Source organism: Triticum dicoccoides, chromosome 6B, assembly GCF_002162155.2.
Source record: "Triticum dicoccoides isolate Atlit2015 ecotype Zavitan chromosome 6B, WEW_v2.0, whole genome shotgun sequence".
NCBI lineage: Eukaryota > Viridiplantae > Streptophyta > Magnoliopsida > Poales > Poaceae > Triticum > Triticum dicoccoides.
Window position 1 is genome coordinate 168,328,520 of NC_041391.1, and position 11,264 is coordinate 168,339,783.

Consider the following 11,264-nt stretch of genomic DNA (forward strand, 5'->3'; position numbering starts at 1 on the left):
CGTTTGCTTTGGGCTGATCATCCTGCAGATGAATTAGTGCATCTTACGAACTCATATACTTCATCAGTGAAGAATATGACATCAAATTCATCAGTTCAATTTCATCAAGCAATAGCATAGATAAGCAATGTGAGGACGTGTGAAATGAAAGTTCATTTCATCATGATTCGCCTGCATCCTTTCAGACATTTTTGTCAGGCCCCCAGCAAATTCATCAGACGTTAAAGCACGTCTAGAGACCTGACCCTACAGAAGAAATTAGTTCTTTTTCTTCACCACCCACATCTGAAGGGGTGGCAAAGAGTTCATCACTCTGCGAGCACCATATGAGAAGGGTGGCATAGAGGCCAATCCATTTTGTTTCACATAAGAGGGGTTAGGGTAAGCATATGAATAAGCAGAGAAATTCTTCGAGGACTTATGAACATAATGATTTGAAGAATAATGCGCATATTCATAGCCCTTAGCTCTACCATGCGAAACAGAGTTGTTAGCACGATGATGATCATATGAGGACTTTGATCCATTTGAGGAATTTGATCCACGTGAGGAATTGGGTCCATATGAGGAATTGGATCTGGGGTTCCTGTTCTTCACAGGTGGTGTCATGAGGACATTCACCTGAAGACTTTCAACATAACTTTTGGGAACCCAGATTTTCTTCATAGGTGAACCGTTCCTGCAGTTAGTGCCAACATATCTAGCAAATACTTCACCATTCTGATTTTTGAACAGTTTATAGTTGGAGTCAAATGACTCATCAGAAGAATGAGGAGATTCACATGTAAAGCCAGATAAGTTAGATGGATCAACTGGAGGACCCTTTGCAGCAACCCATGAGGTTTTGGGGTACTGCTCAGGCTTCCAATATGTTCCATCCGCATTGAGTTTCCTCTCAAAGGCAATACCCTCTTTCCTAGGGTTTCTGTTGAGGATCTGCTTTTTGGGCACATCACACAGAATCTGATGCCCTTTGAGGCTTTTGTACATGCCTGTCGTGTACAATTCCTTCAGCCCTGCATTGTTAGTGATACTAGCAATGTCCTCAGATGAGGAATTAGTGATAGCAGAGGCAGGTGAAGAATTTGTAACAGTTGAAGCATTTGAACATTCAGGTGAGGAATTAGCAGATTCACGTTCAATGCACTTTAAGCATGGAGGAACAAATTCTTCCTGAGTAGCGCTGATTTGTTGAGCAAGTAATGAATCGCGATCCTTCTGAAGATCTTCATAACCCACTCTTAGCTTCTCAAGATCTTGCTTTCTTTGAAGAAGTTCAAGAGAAAGTTTCGCGTGATCAGATAAGAGAGCGTTATGATGACCTTGAAGATCGTCAAACTTGGAATGGAGTCCCTGAAGACTTTCAACCAAGGCTTTTGACTGATCCATTTCTTCACCCAATATATCATCGCTCTTATTTAGCATGTAATGAACTTTTCCCAAAGCTCTTTATTGTTTAGAGGCAAGGGAAGCAAGTTTATCATAGCTAGGTACAAATTCATCGCTAGATTCATCCTCACTGGACTCGGATAGGTAGCATTCGGTTACCTTAGCACTTTTTGCCATAAGGCAGGGGTTGGAAGATGATGATTCTGGTTCGAATGTCATCTCTTTGAGAGATTTCTTGTAATCCTCAAACCAAGGATCATGACGAGTTAGATGTCCATCATAGACCTCAGAGAGACGGTCCCAGATTAGCTTCGCGTGATTGAGATGCATGATGTTCCTGAGCTGATTTCGGGACAGACTTGAGCAGACTGTGAGGTTGAGTAGTGTGTACTTGCGAATGTCATCAGCCTCAGCCATCTTGCATAGATGGGTAAGACCGATCTCGGTGACGGTCCACAGTTCGCTGTCCATAGCCATGAGTCGCTTTTTCATCATGGCCTTCCACCGAGGATACTCATGACCGTCAAAGATGGGGCAGGAAACGTTCCTCAATCCTGTAGTCGACATAACTAGAACTCCAGGTGGTTAAACCAAAATCACACAGAACAAGGGAGTACCTTGCTCTGATACCAATTGAAAGTGCATTATATCGACTAGAGGGGGGGGGGTGAATAGGCGACTTTTATGAATTCTTCACTGAGGAATTTGCCTGTGAGGAAATTCCTTAGCGAAGAACTACTTGCAGTGGAATAAGTACTCAGAAGTAAGCATAACAAGATATAAACATAGTCAGCATGATGAAATGAAGACAAACACAGAGTACCGAAAGCGTAATCACAGGATAACACAAGATGAAGACAAACAGACTGAAGAAATTGAACTGAGGAAATTGAGAAAGTCTTCAGTCGAAGTCTTCAAACACAGATATGAACAATCACTCAACACAGTAATGAGGAAATGAAAGAGTTGAGGAAATAGAACCAGTTAGGTTGGTGAAGACAATGATTTGGTAGACCAGTTCCAACTGCTGTCTCAGTTGTACGTCTGGTTGGAGCGGCTGAGTATTTAAACTCGAGGACACACAGTCCTGGACAACCAGTCCCGGACACCCAGTCGCTGAGCACGCAGCTCAGGACAACAAGTCCTCACTGTATTCTCCTTGAACTAAGGTCACACAGACCTCGTCCAATCACTCATGGTATGTGTTCAGGCGACTTCCAAACCTTCACAGACTCGGTCACTCGGCGATCCACAATTCCTCTTGGATGCTCTAGACCATGACGCCTAGCCATCTGGAAGAAGCACAGTCTTCAAAGGTAATAAGCGTCGGATCCACGCAGGATCAATCTCTTCAGTGATGCTCAATCACTTTGGGGTTTGTAGGTGTTTGGGTTTGGGATTTTCCTCACTCGATGATTTTCGCTCAAAGTCCTCGGAGGATGGGTTGCTCTCAAATGACAAGTGTCAGTTTCTCTCGGAGCAGCCAACCAGCTAGTGGTTGTAGGGGGCGGCTATTTATAGCCTAGTGAGCAGCCCGACATGATAAGACATAAATGCCCTTGTCTGATATGACCGTTAGGTGGATAAGATATTTTGGGACAGCTGGCGCGCAGCACAGCAACGGTTGGAAATTTGACTCTCAAATTCCTCAGGGCTATCATGTTCCTCACTATGTAGGCAATCCGCACTGGCGAGTTCCTAATTCCTTAGTCAGAACAAATTCCTTAGCGACTAGAAGAAATTCGTCTCTGTCACTTAAGAAAGTGACTCAACTGTATGAGATTTCCAAAGGCTTCACTCGAAGGGTTTGGTAGGTGTAGGATTTTGAGTTAAGCATCACATGGAAATTTTTCCTTAGTATTTCCTCGACCCCCTTTAACAGTATGGTGTTTCCTATGACTCAAGAAAGATAAATACAAAACTATGAAAATGAAAGTCTTCAAGCTTCATATTCCTCGCATGAATATCAAGTCTTCACGGATACACCAATTTCTTCACTTTCAAAGTCTTCATGAAATTCTTCAGAAATACCAAAATCTTCCGTCGAAGATATTCATTTTTAGGGGTCGACTTTTCCTGTAAATATCAAACTCCTCATAGACTTATAGACCTGTGTACACTCATAAACACATTAGTCCCTCAACCTATATGTCTTCAATACACCAAAATCACTAAGGGGCACTAGATGCACTTACAAGCTGTCAGCCTCTCCACGTACAGTACTCTTCTGATGGAAGTCGTTACTTGACCACGTTGACCATGCCGCGCCGAGAGCACCATGGTGGTGGATGATGGCGAGGCCTAGGAAGGGGACAACATGGAGAAGGGGAAGATGCGGCAGTGGAAGCCTGCGCGGAGAGGAGTACAAGGGTTCCACTGGTTCTGGCGCGGTGTGAGGCTGCTGTCGACACAGAATAACAGGGGGTGTGGGTGAGTAGAGGGATGGAATGGCCAGCGGTGGGAGTAGTAGGGGGCGGTGAGGCCTCTGTGATATCACAGCCGACCATAGTAGGCAGGAGAATGTGATACGACCGGCGCTAGCTTGCGTGGCTGGAGCAAAAAGACCAGAGGTTGAAGAAGCACTAGGGCTGTTGAATGGACATCGTACGTTCATTGGAGCTAGAATCGTTCATATTGACTAAGTTGACAAAGCCCTCCGTTCATTGGCGCTGGTTTGGGTGGCTAGAGCAGGAAGATGAGAGACTAAAGAAGCATGATTGCCGTTAGATTGATATCTAACGGTCTAACGCTGGTAGAGTCAATTGTTGACTAAGTTTCTTTTTTTGAGAAACCTTGTGTACGCATGAACTTAGTAGGCCCACAAGTGAGCCTCCAAATCTGTGGCAGACAACATAGAACCCATTGGCTATTTTTTTAATAATTTCCAGACCGTTTGCTAATTCTTAAGTAATTTATTACAACCCATTTTCTGCCCAGGACCACGGTCAAAAAGTTCAACCTTATTTTGCATATTTCGGTGGAGTTCGAACTATTGTAATCCCGAAATGATAAACATTTTTTTAAGAACTTATTGATTTGCCAAAAAATCGTTTTGTTTTTTTAAGAAAATAAGACGTGGGACAATTGAGTTGGTTTAAGGGAAAACCAGTGGTAAAAAAATCAACGCTGGGAGCGAAAACAACAACAAAAATAAGGATGTAAATATGAAAAGGGAATTTTATGTATTTTCAGTATAATGCTACGTGTATATGAACTAGTAAAACTATATGTAGAGATTAGAAAACGGATGTAGGACATGGCGTTTCAAGAGGAAAATAGACTGGGTTGTGTGTTTAATTCAGTAGAAAAAACTGCCTGCAGATGTTGTAAGACAAAATATAACTAACGCTGGCGGGCCACAGGCCAGTAGATACCTGCTGGATCTTTGTGCCCCGTTGTCGTCATGGGCTGGGCCTGTTAAAAACAAAACCAAGCCTGGGCAGTCTACAACCCAGTTGAAACTTGCTCGACCAGAAAAAACAATAAAATGAGAGAATTGTACAAGTACATACTGATAACTGGGATGCAGCAGGTATATTGTTTTTTCATCGTGATAATAAGTGCATGCACTTGTTTCGAAAAGTTTGGAGAACTAGGAATTCAAACGGCAGGTGCTTATGCTACCCATAAAATAAAAATCAGGTGCCTGAATATTCGTTTCGAAACAAATGATTCAGCTTTATATCCACATCGACCCTCGGCATGATGGTTGGAAGAAAATGCCAAGTTCATACCAAAAGATCGTTAACAACAATACCAACTTGCGGACGACAAGGTAGTACAAGTACCAATACCAAACTAACTTATAATCTTTTTACTCCTGGCCCTAGTGTTCGTCTGGTAGAAAATCTTGCAAAGGACCATCTCCCGCTCCTTCTCTAGCTCCAGGTCCCCGAGGTGGTACTGGTGCATCACCCAGTTGGTCCTCTGCTGATCGAAGTTCTTGTTGGTGTGCAACACCAAAACCTTTTTGCCTCCCGTCTGCCAGCTGTTGACCATCACCGGCAAGGTATTGCCGGTCTTGTGCCACATAGCATGCATGGCCCACTCCGACTGTATCTTGCGACGCATCCACGTGCCCCTTTTGAACGCCCTAGAATTGCGCTGGAAGAAATGCTTGCCTAGGCCACTCAGTGTGATACCTGCAGTATTGTTGAATACAGGTTTTAGTGTACGTAGTTGGTATTTTCATAACCTCTTTGGCATGTTGCAGTCACTTGTTTCACTTTTTATTAACTGTCAAATTGTAATTGCTTCACTAGGTCTGTGTCTAAAAGGAAAAATAGAGCTATAAACAAAGGAATATGTTTGTGCAAGTAGACGGTCGATCGGTGTCTTACCTGGAAGTTTCTCGGGATGGGTGTAGCATATGCCGTGCTCGCTGCCGATGGTTGGTATGAACAAATCAATGAGACGGTGAGATCTTGCGCTGTCAGCACTCACTTTGGCCTCAAGGTGCTCGATTAGCTCCTGATCCATGGGATCGAACTTGACGCCAGCCGACAGCACCGGCCAATCCTTCTTGGACTTGCATTGGTTAATTCGGGTTATATGGTACTCAATGTATGATCAATCGACTGTTTTAAGTGGATGATGAAAGATTTTGATAAATAAGTGGTACTCCAAATCTAAAGTCCAGAATACCAGAACACGCCGCGGGGATTCTTGTGCCGTATACTAATTTGACCGCCGTATACTAATACTGCTACTGTACTACTTACTAGTCGTATTTAGTGTCACATTTTAACCATAGGTTTAACTAACAAGTACGCACTTGAAGCCTAATTGATATATATATATATATCATTATCCGTACATCCTATGCAGGTGAGTTAGGATGCACTTGATCCCAGAAAGGTATATATCCTTCAAACCAGAGGACTGGTTCAAACTAACAACAGTACATAATATCCAACAAAAGAGGGTCGTGCTACAGCAACAGAATTCATGGCTCAGTCTAGATATCAGTACGAATCAAGTTGTGCATATTTGCTCTTGGCATGAACCACATCGCCACATGTCGGGTTTGCAAAAGCCATCTATCGCATGGAAGCTTGATGCCTTTCACACACTGAAGATTATCTGGCAACGACCTGTGTCGATGAATCTCTAGATATGGTGATTCATGAACCCATTGTATGATTTGTAAACACAGTCCCCCCTGGTGAATGGAAGTTGCATAGCACGGTAATCATCACCGGTGATATGATCGATGATTTGTTGGATGATCGGATAATTGAGCCCGAGGAACATGGAGTTGTTGCCAGGCTGTAAACCCATCTCCAGTAGAATACGCCTGGCCCAACGGAGCTGGGATCTTTCTCGAACAAGAAGCAGCCATAGCCATCAATGTCACGAACGCCCCATGCATTGTACTGCATGTGGTTTGATGTAATGGTTTGGTCAATTTGGTACGTGCGAATGAGCATCAAATGACCGCCATCAGCTGAACAAGCGATAAACCACCACCCATCGGCTGGTATGATTCTAGGTCCTGGAATCATGAAGGCCAGCGCATTTGCGTCTGCTGCAACAATTCAAATTAGAGACCAAAAGGGCAAAAATAAACAATCATGTTCAGAGTATGTGTGGAATTAAGATTATTATAACAGTGCACATATCATAGATAGAGAATTGCAATGCCGTGGTCATAATCATACCCCAAGTTAAAAAAATAAGCCAATGGCTTTCATATTGTAGCAATATGTCATGGTTCAAACATCATGTAACAATGAGAGGAAAACAGCTATGACAGGGCCTACTCATATTATACCATAGCACTTACTAATGTTCTCATATCAACTCTAAGCAATAACATGCGTTGTTATAAAAATCTTGGAATGAGAGTAACATATAGCAATCATGAGGTTATGCTCATAATATCTATTCTAACAATCATTAGATGCCAATTGTTGTCATATTAACTTTAACAATAACACGTGTGGTCATAAAAATCTAGGAAATGAGAGGAACATATAACAATGATGTGGTTATAGACATACTATCTATTCTAAATTTGTAACAATGAAAAGGCAGTCGTATTCATAACGTAAAGATGCGATGAGATAGAATAATTACACGACGATAGATTCCACCAGTATAGGCAGCCAATCTGTGCGTTGACCGCGTAAATGATGCCATCGTGCACTATAGCATCAGACAGAAATGTTGCCTCAACAAGATTGACGAAGAGCCATAACCATGTATGGCGGCCGGATTCCAGATAGACTAATCCCATGTTGAACAAGGCATTGAGCTTGTAATCCATGTAGTCTTCTGATGGTGTGGGCACTTTGTAGATTACAACTTTCAGCAAACAAAGGTCGAGCCAAAAGCTTGACGCGTCTCGTGTGTAGTAGACAGGAGTGTCTGGTGGGCCACGAGGCTCGATGGTGACGGTATCCAACGATGGAAGGGCGGTCTCTCGCTGGGTGTAGATATCCACGAGATGCCACGGACTACCAGATTGGTGGATGAGGACGATCCAGTTAGCCTTCATGCCTGCCTAGTAGTGGCCGCGCATGAAGGACAGGTGGACGGGTAGTGGTAGCATGTCAAGTCGGTGTCTGGGCCACCTGTGACGATCGGGCATCAGCAAGCAGGGAGTCTTGAAATGAGCCGACCGGTTGCAGATGAGAAGACGGTACAAATACACCGAGCATGCGGCCAGACGGACAGTGCTGAGTAGGTCCATATGATTACAGATCTGCTCCAAGAGAACATCAGGGAGGGAATTCCAATCATGGCTCTGTGTGTCAGTCGGTTCTGCCATTGGGTTTTTCGGTGCCTGCGAGCTAGCGGAGAAGTGGATTAGGGCGGGCGAGCGAAGAAGCTTCTCCTCGTGTGGCTGAGCAGTGAGCGGGGGGATATGGTACGCGCGAGCTACCTAGGAAGATGGCGCGGGCGAGCGAGCAGTGAGCGGGGGGAAATGGTGTGCGGCCGACGATGGGGAAGAGAGGAGGAAGAAGAAGAGGGGAGGAAGAAGAGTGAAAGACGGGGAAGAAAGTGCATTAAATCTCAATTCTAGTAGTACTACTACCAGGATATACCGTCCTTCAGAGTGTAAATAGTTACACCGATGACATGTGCGTCTACCTCAAGAGGGCCCATATGTTAGTTAATGGATGAGAGAGGCACATAGGCGTATTTGCGGAAGCATGCTCTACTGGCAAACATGATGGCAGTACTGAGTAAGGCTGATGTTAGTAACACCAACACGCTGGTTCAGCTTATTAATTAAGTGCCCCATCTGCTGCAGTGTGTATTGTCACTTCACTGCGAAGACTAGTTGAATAGTTCTCTCTGACCGAGATGGGGAATAATGGATTGTGAAGACTTCCTATCTACAGTATCCCTATGCCTCTACGCTCACTTCACTCATTTTTCTCCGTACGTAGTCACTTGTTGAAATCTCTAGAAAGACAAATAATCCGTATTTGGGAACAGAGGGAGGCTTTTACTCCGTATTTGGGAACAGAGGGAGTATCACCATATGGAGGGAACATAGGAAGCTTTAAATATGAACATGTCAATATGAGGGAGTAAAAGCCTCATGCATGCATGCTACATGCAACACTCACATGTACACCTGGACGCACGCAACACTCACGCACCCATGGGGCACACAGCACACGACGCAACACACATGCTCACGCTCAAGTGTTCATCCTACTCCCTACATCTATGAAAGACTGTACATTTAGAGATTTACACATTGACCAGGGCATAATTAACGCCCAAAAGTAGCAGACTTATGTGTGCATGCGACCATTGAGAGAAGAAGATTAAATGAAGGTTGTTGCATGCTGTAATTAAGGATAGACATATAGCCTATACCTAGAGCACAAGTTGGTGCATTAGTCAATCAATATCGATTTAGATTAAAGACTAAATGCATTGGAAGTGTAAATGTACACTCTTTGTTGGAAGACCGAGGGAGTACACGTGCATGCACTCACATACACAGCCAGGGTGCTTCACACGCAAGGGTTGGACTCCTGTCGCGCCCGCGTAAAGTTTTGTTTAACTGATTTCTTTGCTCTACCAACTAACACGTGGGACCCAGAAACCAGGTGACAATTTAACCACGTCAACTATGTGGCCGGTCATTAGGGTGCAATACAGTGCTCTACGATGAGCTAGTGATCGTATAATCACCGCAAAACTATATATATTGACTGTAAAGAGTGTATTGTTACATATGTTGACCACCAGTTTATTTTTCTCGTTTCAAATCAAGCCATATTAACCGGAAAGGACGTAGTATGGACTAGTACTACTACTGCTTTGATGTGTCCCATCAAATCGCCGAACGAGTAGAAGCTTGCTTACTACGCCTCTCCGTCGCCCATGCGTGCGGTGGCTCGTAGGACGAGGAGAGGGTTTTGACTACAGCGCCCTAATAACCAACAAGTATAGAGTATTCAACCCAAATTTATTGATTCGACATAAGGGGAGCCAGAGAATGTTCTCAAGTATTAGCAGCTGAGTCAATTCAACCACACCTGAAAGACTTAATATCTACAACAAAGTATTTAGTAGCAAAGTAGTATGGAAGTAACGGTAACGGTGGCAAAAGTAACAGTAGCAGTTTTGTAGCGACCGTAACAGTGGCAACGGAAAAGTAACTTAGCAAAGATCAATATGTGAAAAGCTCATAGGCAATGGATCAATGATGGATAATTATGTCGGATGTGATTCCTCATGCAATAGTTATAACATAGGGTGAGACAGAAGTAGCTCCAGTTCATCAATGTAATGTAGGCATGTATTCCGAATATAGTCATACGTGCTTATGGAAAAGAACTTGCATGAAATCTTTTGTCCTACCCTCCCGTGGCAGCGGGGTCCTATTGTAAACTAAGGGATATTGAGGCCTCCTTTTAATAGAGTACCGGACCAAAGAATTAGCAAAGCATTAGCACTTAGTGAATACATGAACTCCTCAAACTACGGTCATCACCGGGAGTGGTCCCAATTATTGTCACTTCGGGGTTGCCGGATCATTACACATACTAGGTGACTATTCACTTGCAAGATAGGATCAAAAACTCACATATATTCATGAAAATATAATAGGTTCAGATCTGAAATCATGGCACTCGGGACCTAGTGACAAGCATTAAGCATGGCAAAGTCATAGCAACAACAATCTTAGAACATAATGGATACTAGGGATCAAACCCTAACAAAACTAACTTGATTACATGGTAAATCTCATCCAACCCATCACCGTCCAGCAAGCCTATGATGGGAGTACTCACCCACGGCGGTCAGCATCATGAAATTGGTGATGGAGGATGGTTGATGATGACGATGGCAACAAATTCCCCTCTCCGGAGCCCCGAACATACTCCAGATTAGCTCTCCCAAGGAAGATTAGGGCTTGGCGGCGGCTCCGTATCGTAAAACACAATGAATCCTTCTCTCTGATTTTTTTTGTCCCCGAAAGTGAATATACGGAGTTGGGGTTGAGGTCGATGGAGTCCCAGGGGGCCCACGAGGAAGGGGGGGCGCTCCCTACACCCTCGTGGGCAGGGTGTGGGCCCCCTGATGCTGATTCTTTTGCCAATATTTTTTATTAATTCCAAAAAGTTGCTCTGTGGATTTTCAGGTCATTCCGAGAACTTTTATTTCTGCACAAAAATAACATCGTAGCGGTTCTGCTAAAAACAGCGTCAGTCCGGGTGAGTTCCATTCAAATCATGCAAGTTAGAGTCCAAACCAAGGGAAAAAGTGTTTGGAAAAGTAGATACGTTGGGGACGTATCAACTCCCCCAAGCTTAAACCTTTGCTTGTCCTCAAGAAATTCAGTTGACAAACTGAATGTGATAAAGATAAACTTTTTCATACTCTGTTTGATCTTGTTGTTGCAA